Here is a 16,702-nt window from a genome sequence, read left to right on the forward strand (position 1 = left end):
AATATTAAGTGAGGCCAAGCAAACAAAATGATATTGCAGTTCTATTTGTCGAATTTTACCTTTATGCATAACCAAACTTTTGTTGCTGAAAACTTTTGGATTTTTCAGTTATATTACCGCCGCAAATTAAAAGTGGACCAGCGTCTTACCATAAAGCAGTAAATGATAATCAAAGAAGGCTAGTTATGTGCTTTATTGAACATTCCGCACCCTACTTGGTTAAATTAAAATTATTAGAATATATAAGGCATTATCCTTTCAAGAAATGAAAATAATACGCACAATGAAAATATGGAGAATATACTAACAAAAAGGGGATACTACTAAAATAACATGGAGAAATTAAACATCTATATCCACGCTAGGAAGAAGGGTTAATTTTGCTCCTATACTATTCGAATTGAGCAAGTTTGCCTTCGGTTAAACTTTTAATCTAATATTATCTTTATTCAGAAAAAAAAAGGTCTTCTCACCCTTGACCTTTAATGGAGCTCCAACTTGAGAGCAATCTTGAACCATAATCTAAACTTGAGGGGTAAATATGGATATTCTTTCTCAAAGAATTTGGATACATGGAGTAGTAGTAGTCTACCCATTTCAAGTTGGAGCGATGCTAAATTCTGACATTTCACCTAGATGGTGATGATGTCTCACCACTTGTTTAACCTTTTTGCATAATGAAAGGAAAAATTTATTGCGTTCATTTTTACTTATTTATCATACTAAAAATATATTTTTACTTTTACTCTTCCATTTTAGCAAATTAAGAGAAAAATAATTTTTTTTCTCTGGTTTACCTTATCATTAAGTACTCATTCCCCAAATAATTTTTCAAGACTTTTTGAAATATTATCATTATTATGGGTAAAATTATAAAATGCATACTTGTTTATCCTTAAAAGGAGTAATAATTAAATTTGTACGTGGTTTAAAGGATACGTGATTTAATTTAACAGAATGATTTAAGAACAATAAATAATTGAATTAAAGGAAAACAAGGCGATCAAACCAAATGTGATGAAACAATTAAGCATGGCGTCAAGTTTAAATGTTGGAAATCGGTTTCAATCGAGCCCTTGAGATGATCTCGGTTGCAGCCAAAGAAATGGATAGATGAAGAACACCTTGAACAATAGTTAGAAGACAAAAACAAACTTTATTGCTTTGACATGTGTGCCAACAATGATCAAAAAATAAAAAGATTCTTCCCTTTTTATAGTAGGGGAATTTCAATCCTAATACAAGTCTAAATAAGATAAAAATCTAGTAAAACACGATCTGCAACTAATATTGGGTGTGATCCATACCGTAATATCCGGTTGATGGCGAATATTTCGGCTCCTCGTCCATCCTCTCTAACCGTCTTCCCTTTAACCTTGATTCTTTGTTTTGCTTGATCTCGATTCTTCCCATGTTTGGTCATGCCCTATTCTTGACGTGTCATTCGTCTCATGAGCTCTGATATGTGGGTGCCCTCTGCTTTACCCGAGCCAGCATCGATTCACATTGTCTCTCGTTTTCTTCATTGAGAAAATTACTTATACACAGATAATCCCCTCATTTTTCAAAGAAGAGATTTATAGTGATGACGACAAGCAACTGATTGTCGTTCCTTCGTATGCCATAAACAAGTTGACAAGCTGAAACGTCCCATCAGTCACGTCGCTCTGAATTCAGACACGTGTCAGCCTCCGATTGACCATCCTCGGTAGTTACCAAATGTGAAAGATCACGCATTTATTATTTCTTTCCTATAAAAGCTCCAATTTCCCTTTTTCACTTTTTTACTTTCTGATTTCGAACCTTCTTGAGTTACCCTCAAATTTTCTAACTACTCATCAATCTTCATATTTTCATAAGGTGTTCTTCACATCTTCATCTCTTGTTTTCAAATCTTCATATTTAACCTTCATACCAAATCTTCATATTTAACCTTCATACCAAATCTTCAAACCTCCATACCAACCTTCAAACCTTCATATTTCCAGATTAAGATGGCTAAGACTTCAAAGTTGAATCCCCAATATACTGCACCTTCGACTTCTACCTCGGCCACAGGCACCGAGGCAACTCTTCCAGTAATAGGCCCCGAACCTCCTCTCATAGAATTTATCCCCGGATGATGCACCATAGACAATGACTTCAAGGTCGAGAAATTCTCCAAACAAGGAGACCAAGGTGAAGAGGCATGGAGGTACATCTGCTCTATCACCGAGGAAACACTACAAGTGATCCAAGAGAACTACAAATGGGAAGGCAAAAACATAGTTGTCTCCATTCCCGATGAGGATATCACGATGCACGTGGAAGGATACTTAAGCATTTATATGTATCCTTTCAAGTTCGGTCCGATGGATGCAGTGGTCCTTGATTTTTGTAAGAGGTACAAAGTCTGCCTCGGGAAGATCCACCTATCTTTTTGGAGGATCGTAACCCTTCTCCATCACTTTGCTAACAGCACATAGGAGCCCCGGTTCACAGTTGACCATCTGCTCTGAGTTTACAGCCCTCGAATCTTCCAAGGGGCATTAATCAAGCTCGCCCGTTGGGCAAAGAAAGCTTTATTCTCCTCTATAGATGAGGACAGGGACCGAGGTTAGTAGGGGAGGTTTGTTTGGATAAAGACGAAGATCTCATTCCTTCATAATTCATGTCGTTCCCCGAGAAGTGGAACTCAAAATTTAAGTTCATTTCCTCTTAATTTGATAAAGTACTCCTTTGAATTTACTAATTTCTCTAATTATTCATCTTATCTGACATGCAGTTGTCGCCCGAGTCCCCAGTGCGGTCCCTAATTTCAGAGAGTGGGTCGAGGGAATCTGCAAACAACTTGCCTATCCCGAGTGTGAGTGGCGCAAGCTTTCCAAAGGCAAGTGGGAGGCTCGTTATCATGGTGAGGGTCCCTCTTCTTCTAGTAGAATCCCTATTTGGGTCATTTTTATCTTATCATTATTTCAACTAAGTCTTTTCCTTCCATAGGTTTGCCCAAGAACACCAAAAATTGGGAATTACCGAGGCCATAGCCTCATCCCTATCTGAAAAACCCTCCACTTCACTACAGCCTACTGCCAAAGTTGCTGCAAAGAAGGAGGAGAAAACGAAGAAGAAGAAGAAGAAGAAGAAGAAGAAGAAAAGGTCACCTGACTCCTCGGACGCTCCTCCTGAGACTAAAAAGAAGAAAAGGATCGTGGTCAGGGTCTATCACGACCCGGACTTTCCACCCTCGGGAGTCGTGATGGAGCCTACTAGTAAAAGCTAGGCAGGACAACCAATTGAATTATTTACCTTGTTTCCATTCTAAATCCATTAACAATTAAGAACCAACAGTTATCAATCAAAAAAAATTACTAAGCGGAAGATTAAATTTCAAGTTTAATAATACTGCAAATACCATTCCATAACAAATCTACCCAAGACTGGTGTCACAACTTTACAGACTATCTAGGAGTACTACAAATAAAGGTCTGAAAGAAATAAATACAACACTATCTTTGGAAATACATGAAAGAAACAGGAATAGTAGATAGAAGGAGACACCAAGGCCTGCGGACGCCTGCAGGACTACCTCGGGTCACCTGATGAACAAGAAATAGCAATCTCACTGCGGTCCGAAATCTACAGTACTGGGATCTGCACAAAAGAGTGAAGAGTGTAGTATCAGCACAACTGACCCCATGTGCTGGTAAGGGCCTAGCCTAACCTCGGCGAAGTAGTGACGAGGCTAGGACCAGACTACCAAATAAACTTGTGCAGTTAAATCATATACAGCGGAAATAGAAGTAGATAATTACAACTAAAGTTGGACGGGGGAAACATGCTGCGGGGAGTAGTAGGTAACAATAGAATAATAGTATAGAAATGTAAGGTACGCCATAAATCAAATATCAGCAAAAGATATGGACATAAGAAACAAGTACACATGTAATACCGTTGCAGGAATGCAACCCGATCCCAAATCATATAGTACCGTTGCAGGCGTGTAACCCGCTCCCATTTCATATATTACCGTTGCAGGCGTGCAACCCGCTCCCGTTTCATATGTTACCGTTGCAGGCATGAAACCCGCTCCCTTTTTATATGTTACCGGTGCAGGCGTGCAACTCGCTCCCTTTTCATTTATCAATACCAATCATCAAAGAATTACGGCAAGGGAACAATATTTTAACAACAACATCCCGGCAAGGGAACAATACTATAACAACAACATCCCGACAAGGGAACAATAATATGACAACAACATCCCGGCAAGGGAACAATTATGATAACAACATCCCGGCAAGGGAACAATAATTATAATCCTCATATGAAGCGTAATAAACCACAATGGAGTCACAACAATTACAATAAAAGACTCACGGGCATGCTTGACACCAACGTATAGATACTCGTCACCAAGCCTATACGTCGTACTCAATAATTATCACACAGCAAATAAGACTCAACTCCTGATCCCTCAAGCTAAGGTTAGACCAAACACTTACCTCGATGCCATGAACACAATTCAAGCCTCAACTATCGCTTTAACTCTTGAGTCCAATAATTATCGCTCGTATCTAGCCACAAGTTACTTAATAATATTAATAAGTGCTAAATGAATCAATTTTAACACATGGAAATAAGTTTTCTAAAGTTTTTCCAAAAAGTCAAAAGTCGACCCCGGGCCCGCTTAGTCCAAACCCAAAATTCGGACCAAAACTCGATTACCCATTCACCCCCGAGCCCGGATATATAATTGGTTTTGGAATACGGCCTCAATTTGAGGTCTAAATCTCCAAATTTCAATATTCTTAGGTTTTACCCAAAATTTCCAATTCCACCACGAAAACTCTAGATTCTAGGATGAAATCTTGTAAAAAGAAGTTAAGGAGTAAAGAAAATGAGTTAGAAATCACTTACTAATATTTTAGAGAAGAAAGGTCATTTGAAAAATTGCCTCTTATCTTTTTGGGGTTTTGAAAAATAAAAAATAACTGAAAATCCCATTTAAATATACTCCTCTCAGACCCCCTGTGCGGACCGCACAAAAAGGAGTGCGGTCGCGGAGCTCTCACAGTATTAACTGCAGTGACATGCTTTAGTATTTTGGCCATAACTTTCTCTACAGATGTCCAAATTATGATTTCTTTAGCTTTCTAGAAACTAGACACGAAGGGCTACAACTTGCATATTTTAATAATATCAAAATTCCTTATAGATCAAAAGATATAGGCTTTCAAAATCGGACCAGTGAAATTCTTCCTCACCGCGGACCGCACAAAAAAAGAGTCCGGCCGCAAAGGCCCCTCTGCGGTCAGCACAAAATCACTGCGGTCAGCACTGGCGGGTTCAGAGATCTGCAACATCTCTGGACCTGCAACAGCTATGATTTAAGCCTAAAACATCCTGGAACCTACCCGAAACTCACCCGAGCCCTCGGAGTTTCAAACCAAATGTGCATACTAACTCAAAAGCATCATATGGACCTACTCGTGCGATGACATCGTCAAAATAACATGTAAAACCATGAATTAAACCTCAAAACTCAACATTTTCATCAAGAACACTTAAAGTTCATAACTCTTCAACCGGAAGTCCATCTCACGTCAAATAGACTCCATTTTTCACCAAATTTCACAGTTATCATTCAAATACTATAACAAGTTTGTATTGGGCTCCGGAACCATAATACAGGCAAGATATCAATGGTTTCAAACATTAATTCTTTTCTTCATTTCTTAGATAATTCAGCAAAATAATTTTTTTTAAAATTTGATTTCTAAGGCTTGGGACCTCGGAATTCATTTCCGGGCTTACGCCTAAGTCCCATATTTTACTGCGGACCTCCCGGGATCGTCGGAACACGAATCTGGGTCCGTTTGCTCAAAATGTTGACCAAAGTCAACCAAAAATCATATTTTTAACTCTAGAAATTTCTATTTCTCATCTTTTCACATAGAGGCTTTCCGAATAAAGATCCGGACCACGCACGTAAATCAAGGTGAGGTAAAAGGGAGGTTTTTAGGCCTCGGAATACTGAATTTGTTTCTAAAACAAGTGATGACCTTTTGGGTCATCACAGGGTCAGGAAGGGGAATAAGAAAACTTCTGGTGCCCATGTCCCGAATTTCTAAGCTCTTTACTGGTTCATGGATTATCTCGAGGATGACGATGACTTTTAATTTGTCACTCATAAGTCGATTGACATCGACCTAGAATTGGCACCCCCAGAGGGAGATGCTCGAAAGTTTGAGTCCCCTATAGTTTGGGGGCTCGAGGGAGATCAAGTAGCTAATGCTTCGCAAGAAGACCGCCTCGGAAAATGCCAACGTTATTCACGTTTCGGAGTCACTGCCTCATATAGAGGCCTTTTTGGATGAAGATCGGGCCGTTGCAGAAAAATTGATTGAGGTATCCTAGGCCGTGGATTAGGCTATTAACGCATTTTTCGAGGGCATACATGTTGGCATGCTAGAGGATTACTCCGTCTTTGGCCACTGGTGATACCAAAAAGGGATGTACAGCCAGGGTCAGGTGGGCCGAGCTTGAACCTAAAGCTCGAATAATAGTTTCCCGCCCCAAGTATGGACCCTGACCGAAGCAAACAATCATGTTCATAGCACCGATGGATACTAGGATGTTATCCAGGCCGGTTGGAGTAGCCAGCTATCTCCATTCCCATGTAACCAAAGAGGACCAAGTGAAGATGAACGAGGTAGATGGGCTAAGCCTCTTCAATGAGGCTCAGCAGATGCTAAATAGGGTAAACCTTCTTCCCTTCGTATCTTTAAAGAGTTATTTTTTGCTTTAGCGTCCTTTTTATGATTTTTCTCTTTTTATGCCTCAAGCCTCGATGCTTTATCCTGAAATCTTCACCAGTCCCGGATAGAGTGAGCCACCTCAAATTCGAGCTCAAGGAGAAGGTCTGGCAAAAAGAGATGTGTAAAGCTCTCTGCGAGCAAAAGGATTAAGTCCTTAGGGATGTGGCCGACCGCCCTGCCCTCCAAGCCGAGCTGGAAAAAGCCTAAAATGAGGCTTCAAAAGTGAAACAGGACCATGCCCTTCTTGTTGAAAAGGTAAACGTGCTCGAGATCGATATCAAGAGTTTAAATACAAATGCTAACGCTGAAATCTCGCAGGTCCAGGAGAAAATAACCTTGATCGACCAGCTTAAGCCCGAGATGGATGAGGTTAAGGCTTCATCCGATGAGCTTAGGGGAAAAATGGATCTCCTAATATTGGAGCAAGATGCCACCAAAGAGGATTTGGCATTGACCAAGGGGCAGCTCTGAGTGATGAGAGAGAAGGCCGATAAGTGTTCTCGACTGAATGAGGAGCTCTAGGAACAGATTACATCGATCATTGAAAAATGAGATGCCCTCGGCCAAGAGTACATGATACTGAAATCCAGATTGGATATGGAGGCCTCTAAAGCTCAACATATGCTGACCCAGTACAAGAATAAAGTAGAGGTAGCCGAAGCCCGTGTTGTAATAAAGGCCGAATATGTGAAGTGGCTATCTCAAAAAGAGACTCTCGAGGAGATCCAAGGCTGGGGGTTTGACCTAGCGATCGAGATCGAAGAGGCGAAGAGGCTCAAAGATGAGGCTAAAGCGAGGTACCAGCCCGATGGTTCGGATAGCGAGTTGGGCTCCGATGAAAACTAGGCAGGAAATGCCTTAGCTTATTTTTGTTTTTTTACCTACATGCTTTGTATTTTGGATCCATTTTGTAGTGCCTCTATAAATATATTTTGGTAAGTATATATAAAAAATTTCCTTTGGCTATATATTGTGTCCTTTAACTTTCTGCACTTCCTTATGTTTAAGACTTAGGATATATAGTGTGTGTCTTAGACTTAATAATAAGCCATCAATGCCTTAGCATAGAATTTGACATCGCTTAAATTGTTCAATCCCCCAAAGCCCAGATGAGGCCTAGGTTAAACAACAACTCCGGGTTGTTTTGACTTCATAGGACCCGATTTAAAACGAAGTCTTTACTAAAATATTTGAGTGATTTATTCGGACAAAACTATTTTTTGCTGAAGGTGGCTCTTTTCATGGCCGTAATTAGAGACCAATTGATTTGACCAGGTCTGAAGAAATCTTTTATGGATTAAAAATATGTAAGGACCTTACTTTTTTTAAAGCACAAACTAGGACGTCTCCAAGACGTTTATATGTTGTGATCGATGCTCTAAAGGTTTCATTTCTTAAGTTGGTCATGGCTATTCATGTTTGGCTTCTGGCTTTTAGGCTCGATGCCTTCGGGATTTAATAGCCCAATTTTTTTCGATCTTATGTTGGGTAGCAATCCCCAGTTCGGGGTGACTCGTGGACTTAGGGATCTTTAGACGGTTGTGCATGTTATTGTGGGTTCTTACTGCCTTTGGGATTTCTTTCCCCCGTTTAATGGTGGCTTGTGGGCCTAAAATATTTTTAACACGGTATCTAGTATAAGAGACTTAACGATAATATAGTTGTGCGAATCTGAACTAAAGAAACATAGAAGGTGAATTTTTTTATTACTTTTAATGTAATGTAAGTAATTGAAGGTACAAAAGCTATCCCTCATGGCAAGAACGAGCTTTGCGGGCACAGTTTGTTTGACCGTTTGACCTTTATAATTAATCCTAATATTCAAGCCTTAAATTTCAATATCGAACATGAGTTCTTTCAAAATTTCTGAATTTAGGACTTCGGTTCTTGACTGAGGGTATGATATCCCCCTAGTATTCGAGACTGAATTTTGAGGGCTCGGATACTATCGATATAATACGAATGATTCCAGTCTCCGCTCTTCAAAACTAGAGTAGCACACTTAATGTTACCTCATTAAAAACCTTGCCATAATACCCACATTGGGGAAAACCGATCGAAGGGAAAAAAAGTGTAACACAAACTTTTAGACCTAAGCCTTGTATTTGACTTTGATTGAGTACCTGCATGAGTTAGTTCAAAGCCTGATAAACCATAAAGAAATTTATGTGTTCATACCTTAGTAGTAGTACTGCTTTAAGTGTGCCACATTCCAGTTGTTGGATAGTTGTACACTATTTCGGGACTCGATCTGGTATGAGCCTTTTTCGGTTATACCGGTGAGTCTGTAGGTCACTCCCAACTCGAGCCTAGTTTCCCACCATTCGAGTTCTTGGTATGCAGCATGACTTTCCTCAAAACCAAATCCCCCACTTGGAAGTGTCGAAGGTTTTCCCTTCGGTTGTAGTATATTCCCATTTGCTGCTTTTGAGCTGCTAATCGGACTAGTGCGGATTCTCGACTTTCGTCTACGAAATTTAGACTCGTGTCCATGGCCTCATTGTTCAATGTTTCCGTAGCATATCAGAATCTTAAGCTCGATTCTCCCACTTTTACTGGAATTTAGATCCTCCATGTCGTAGACTAAAGAGAATGATGTTTCATCGGAACTTGACTTTGAAGTTGTTCGATATGCCCACAAGACCTCGAGCAGAATTGTTTTCCACTTCCATTTTGAGTCAGTCAATCTTTTCTTCAGGTTCTGCAATATAGTTTTGTTAGTTGACTCTGGTTGACTGTTCACACTTGGGTGGTAAGGGGTCGATAGAAGTTTTTTGATTTTGTGATCTTCAAAGAACTTAATGACCTTGCCATCGATGAACTGTCTCCCTTTGTCACACGTGATCTCGGCTGATATCCCTAACCGACATATTATATTATCCCAAAAGAAGTCGGTGACCTCATTTTCTCTAACTTTCTCGAACGCCTATGCTTCAACCTACTTGTAGAAGTAACCGGTCAGAAGGAAGATGTACTGAGACTTACCAGGTATCCATGGCAGAGGACCTATGATGCCTATTCCCCATTTCATGAACGGTCAAGGAGAAGGAACCGGGTGAAACATCTCCCTTGTTGTGTAAATCATTGGGGCGAACCTTTGACATTCGTTACATTTTTTAATAGTCTTTTGCATCATTTTCTATCTCATTCTAGTAATAACCGGCCTTGATCAGTTTCCGAACCAATGATTCTGCCACCGAATGGTTTTCGTAGGTACCCTCATAGACTTCCCTCATCACGTAATCGGTCTCCTCGGTATAGAAGCACCTTGCTAACAGTCCGAAAAATGATCTTCGGTATAGTTTTCCTTCAACTAAGCTAAACCTGGCAGCCTTAGTTTAAAGGGCCCTTGAACTTTTGGGATCCGATGGCAATTTCCCTTTCTAAAGATAGTCTATGTATTTGTTTCTCAAATCCCAAGTCAAGCTTGTTGAGTTTACCTTGGTTTGAACTTCATATATCACCGAGCTCATCAATTGCACCACCGTTATTGTAACAGTCCAGCTCGCTAATGATATTGTCTGCTCTGGGCCTAGGCCCTCACGGGTTTAAAATGCATCACTAGGGTCTAAGGCTTGTTAACTTATATACCTAGCATCTCTCTTGTGTTTTGTCAATGTGGGACTCTGTCTAAAGTCTGGAGTGTTATACACACACCCTCTTATGGACTCAGCGTCCTCGCTAAGGTTTGCCCCACCACATGGGATTCGCCTAGAATCAGCACTGAGGTTTCCCCCCCTAACCGAGATTTGTCTAAATTCAGTTGAACTATGACCCACCATCGGCCTGACTGACACAAGAGTGGCTCTGATACCATCTGTAACAGCCCAGCCCGCTAGTGATATTGTCCGCTTTGGGCCTAGACCTGGATGTAACACGGCACTCGGTATCTGACTACATGTGACTGAGTGAACCAACTGGCTGGCTGAATCAACATGTGATATCATAACATACTGAATACGGAAAATAAACTAACATATGTTGATATACTAAAAGTTTGGATGATATAAAGTAAAGTGCGAAAATATTAATACAATTTTGAAATATATTTGCAGCCAACATAACTTAACATGAAAAACCTAAGACTCTATTTAACTGTTACTCTAGTCTATGAAGCCTCTAATGAAGTACTGAAAACACTGACTGTCTGTAAATACTGAAAGAATGTAAAGTATTGATAATGCCCCGAAAGAACTAGGATCACCAAATAGCTGGTACGAGAATCCTAGCGCTCTGAATCATCAACCTGTAAATCATTACCTGCATAGTGAGATGCAGGACCGGGCAAAAAGGACGTCAGTACATTTAAATTGCACTGTATGTAAAGCACCTAAAAGAAAGAATTATAAATGCCAAAACTGAAACTAAGTTGATAACTGAGAATTTATAATTGATAACTGAAATGATAACTATTGAAACTGAAACTGAAATGATAACTAATAATTGAACTGAACAAAGGAAGTAAGGATATGAATACTCCCTCTTCTGAATGATGAACAACCTGTTTATCTGAATATTAAACTGCAGCCTCAGGCCCAATATATATATATATATATATATATATATATATATATATATATGCACAACTGCTCCCTTAGGCCCAAGTATACATATACATAACTGCAGCCTCAGGCCCAAAGATGCATAAAGCATAAACTGCAGCCTGAGGCCCAAAGATGCATAAAGCATTAACTGCGACTTCAAGCCCAAATACAGGTGTCCAATATTTAGGGATTTAAAATCATGAACTGAGAATCAAACTGCAATACATGATAGTGAAATACTGAATCACACTAATTTACATGCTATTGGAATACTAGATCACACTGAGTTGTATAATACTGGAATACTGAATAGGACTAGATTGAGACATGTATTCTTGAACTGATTATGAACACTGAAACTTCAACTGTTTATGGCATACTGAATAATCTATACTAAGACTCGGGGGCATCAAACCCAAGTCTATATTGAATACGCACTGAGCTCACAACGTTCAGAATGGAAGTCATGAACGAGTTATGAAGCTAGAAAAGGAACTAGGCTAAACTATATTTCTGAGGCAATTAGTAACGTCGTAAAAGAAACGTAGTGTAGGGAGACTCATTAACATTCCCAAACATAGAGAGTTAGCCTCACATACCTTAACTTCCTACTCTTGAGCATAATACAATATTCGACAACCCTTTCAACTTTAATCTATATCAATACAAGTCAAATGGATTCCAAATTAGCAACAATACTCATGTTTTGGTCACTTAAACATTTTATCAAACACTTGGTGAGAATAAAGCTTCACAGTCCTTATTAATGGAACCCAATAACCCATTCTCTTGCTCCTAGATAAATTTTAAAGTCTCAAATGGTTATAATCAACATCATTCTTCAAAACCCTTCGTGTCTTCGTGCAAAGAGGGGCAGCTGTAAGCACGTGATTTTTGCTTTACGAGCAATCGCTCCAAAAGAAAATAAAAATAGTGACAAATGATTTCGCTGTACAATTTTTCGATCTTTCCGTGACATGTGTTGTTAGTCGTTTGTGAGTCTGTCCATTTTGCATCTAGTCCTTATCAAACAAAAATACAAAAAATATATGTGGCGTTAAGAGAAAATTCAAAAAAAATATAAATATACGTGCATCGTCCGTTTTAGGTTGTGATTTAACTTACCTGGTATGATAATTATGTTGAAATGCCATATTGTTATTTGTTTTAATTTCATTTGTTTTATTAATTATTTTTATTTTTGTTTTTATTTTAAATTGGAAAACAAAAGAAGTTGAAATCAGTTGGGCCCAAAAAATAAGACAAAAACAGGCCCAAACCAACGATCTGACCCGGTCCAAACCCAGCCTGCCCAGGCACGGACTCAAACGACGTCGTATCGGCGTCCCCATTTGAAGCCGTTGATCTGATTCAAAGGAACGGTCCAGATCAGGTTGTCCAACTCACCTCAACGACGCCGTTTCAGGCAAGTTGAATCTGAGCCGTCCAACCTCATTGATCCAACGGTCCCTGGTTCCCTCATGACCCGACCTATTTAGCCGGTTTAACCCAACCCCTCACCTAAACCAAAACGACCCCGTTCCCATACCAAACGACCCCGTCCTGTTACCCACCAATAGATCTAAGCCGTTCAGATCACTTGATCTAACGGCTCCAATCTCTCTTCCCCTTCCATATATAAACTTGACCCTTTACCCCGCACCCCCTATCCGAACCCCCCCTTCAGTCATCTCCTTCCCCGAACCCTGAAACCCCCAAACCCTAACGCCGCCCTGGTTTCCTTTCCACCAAAACCCGGCGGCACGAACGCCGGTGACCACCCCCTTCACACCCCTAAAGCATCCAACCACCCTGAACACGAATCCACTAACCACGAACCTCGAATCACTTTCGTTCGTCTCGAATCTTCATTTGAAGATTTGAGTCGAACCCGGATCTATGCCAAATCATCCCATCTTCATACCAGACACTCCCCTGACCTTCCTCGTGACCAAACCAAACTTGGTTTGGTCCGAATCTACCCACAACTCCCAAAAATCCAGATCTGGAAATCCAGACTTTAGAACACATGCACTTGGGGAATCCGGCCGGTTTGGACATAGGTTTGAGGTCTAATAGACCTTAATCAAGGTGTTCTCATGTGAGAACACCCTGATTAAAGTTTGTTCGGCCTCAAAAGTTCGAAGTCGAGTTTGATTTGAGTCCGTTTGATTTCAAACTTTTTCAGTAAGTTTCCTTTTCTCTTTGTTTGGTTCTAATTAAGTTGTCAGCATATTTCTTTGTGTTTGTTTGTTATTTTGTTATTTTTCATTCGGATTTCTTCCATCTCTGTTAAAGGCCTTTTATTTGGCCAATTGTCTTCTGTTTGTGTTCTGAATATACCCTGTGATATACGTGTTCATCAATTAGATTAATCGTCAAGCGAGTTTAATTCATATAAGTTCCCAGTGTTTGAACAAATTTATCTGAGGTCATTCGGGACTCTATACGTGTTGTTTATATGAACGATTGATTGTTATGTGTTACGATTAATATAGTCGAGTCGATATATGTCGTCAATTAGTTTCAATCGTTAATGGTAACAACTTGATTCGTATTGCTTATTTCTGTTGTGATCGTATTTGAGTCTCATTAGGAACTGAATTGTATTGCCTGTTGATTTTGTTCAAATTAAATTAAAAGAACATCTAGGGGAAAGGTTATAATGGCAGATTCAGATTTTGGTTTTTAAACACAATGCCATTTGGTTTGGACTGTGGGCAGCATGTGTATGGTTTGCTTTAAGGAATTAAAATAATCGGACAGCATGTGCTGTCAGATTATATTCCTACTGCCCATACTTTGTTTAAACAAACAAGTGATCAGTACACTTTAACAACCAAAAAGAGAGAGGGGCTGTCAGGGATTTCATGGGGGCTTGGTTATTTAAAACAAGTGAGTGGAAAAGCAACATGGGGGGGGGCAATTTTGAGTTGTAAAACAGATTGTAAAGTGTTAAGGTTAGGCTATAAAAGAGGAGACCATCCGTTAGAAAAGGAGTTGATTTTCGAGTCTTGAGAGAGTCTATGAGTAAGAAAACTGGAAAAGGAAAAAAATAGGAATAAATTTCAGAACATTGTGAAGGAGTATTGCCTAGAAGAAACTGTGTAAGAATCCAGTTTGATCAGGTTGTCTTCGTGGCTTTGCTTTTTCTGTCGTTTGCCAAGTTTTCTTGTGGTCATTGGATTTCTGTTGCTGTTACATTCAACATTCTGGGCTGTTATTTCCTACTCTGTTTTACTGGGATTGTCCATTTGTTGTTCGACTCTTTGCTGAGCTTCATCATTATTGGCTGGTTGTTTGTTGCTGTGTTGTTGCTGTGAATCTGCTGATTGCTGTTGTTTGCTGTGTGCTACTCAGCTGACCCTTTTCCTTCTTCTTCTGTTCCTCTACATCAGGTACACAACCAAGGCACTATCAAATGTAATTAGAACATTGAGCATGAATGCAAAAAGAAAGGAAAAAGACTTGAAGTTGATTTTCATATATATACTGTTATATTAGATATCATGTATTGTATGATAATTTTCATTCTTGTATTGACAATCGAAGCAGCCTATATGCCTAATGTATATTAATATAAGTTAGCTAAATGGTAGCTTACATATGTATGCTGATAGGTGATAATATGTTCAATGAGATATGTTGCATTTCAGATTCTAGTTTACTTTGCAGTATATGTTGATATGTATACCAAGTATGAACACTGTACATCCTGGATTAAGTTCTTCCTTTTTCGGATTGATGGTCTCATATAACTAGTAAACCACCTGTTAAGACAAAGAATACCAAACTTGCAATATCAACCCCGTAAAGGTCGAGTTCAGACCAAAACAGGCCTAGCCGGCCTGCTTCGAGCAAGCAGTGGCCCAGGTTTGGCCCATCACGCATGGGTCGAATTTGGGCCCATGACTACTTATTCGACTGACTGTGCGCGCAGCCTTGTTCCTGATTTTAGCATTTCCGAATTCTGTCATAAAATAACTTGCAAGCATTAATTAATTAGGATTATCTACTGCTTTCGATTGATAGAGACAAACACGACAAGAAACGTAGTTGCTATAGGATATCCTTTAAAAATAAGAATGAGATGAGCCTCGCCGAATAAAAACACAGATTGCGGGGCCCTCAGTAAATACTTGTTTTAAATTACTTAGAATTCAGGAGGGCCGCTTAGTGAATTCCGTGGCCTTTCCAAAAATAATAACGCGATAGTCTTTTTAGGCGCGTGTTTAATAATTTATTTTCTTAAGACTTAGGGTGTGCATTTCATGCGACCCAAATCCAAATCCCAAAACGTCAAGTAAGATATGTTCCGGATTGTGGGTGCATTTCATGTGACGCAATCCAAAGACATGTTTTAAGCGACGTTCACATTCCTAATAATGATAATTAATAAAGTGGTTAAAAGATAAAATTTGCACATGGTTCATAATTGTATTTAAAAATCAGAAAAATAAGCCGAATATAACAGCTGAGCGACCGTGCTAGAACCACGGAATTCGGGAATGCCTAACACCTTCTCCCGGGTTAACAGAATTCCTTATCCGGATTTCTGGTACGCAGACTGTAATATAGAGTCATTATTTTTTCCTCGATTCGGGATTAAAATTGGTGACTTGGGACACCCTAAATCTCCCAAGTGGCGACTCTGAAATAATTAAACCAATCCCGTTTCGATTGTCCTTTAATTGGAAAAAACTCCCCCTGCGTCCTCCCGGGCGCGGAAAAAGGAGGTGTGACAGCTCTGGCGACTCTGCTGGGGATCAGGACCCAGAACCACTGGTTCAGGGTTAAGAATTCGAGCTTAAAATAATTGTTATTATTTGGCTTTATCTATTATCTGATTTTTACATGTTTGAGCCTAATGTGTTAAATGCTGCTTTTACCGCTTTGATATTATTTGAACTGTATATAAACTGTGCCGAAACCCCTATACTTTCTGAGTCTTCTAAATCATGAAGAAGGGCATACTTCGTATGACTTCTTTTCTGTATAGTGTCAAATCCCAATTTAGAACGAGGTTCGGATAAGTTGCTAAGCCGGTGAAGCTTCTGTATTCCCGGTACGCTGCCCCCCCTCGGCTCGAGCTGTCCGCTCGGGTAAGCCAGGTCTAGAACAAACACCCAGGTTCTGAACCTAGTATAACAAAGCCACATGTCGGATCCCTAGTAGGAACGTTTATTTGCATCATGTGCATTTGACTTAGGGGACTCAACACAGGGGTTGGGTCCGTCTAGGACAAGCAACCTGAAAATAATAGACCATCTTATGGCATCCTATGTGCTACATGTTGTATTTATTCAAGGGTGAATGTGTCATTTTGAATGTTGGAAAAATTTTACAAAAAAAATTATATAT

The sequence above is a fragment of the Nicotiana sylvestris genome, chromosome 4 (genome assembly GCF_000393655.2).
Source record: "Nicotiana sylvestris chromosome 4, ASM39365v2, whole genome shotgun sequence".
Taxonomy (NCBI): Eukaryota; Viridiplantae; Streptophyta; class Magnoliopsida; order Solanales; family Solanaceae; genus Nicotiana; species Nicotiana sylvestris.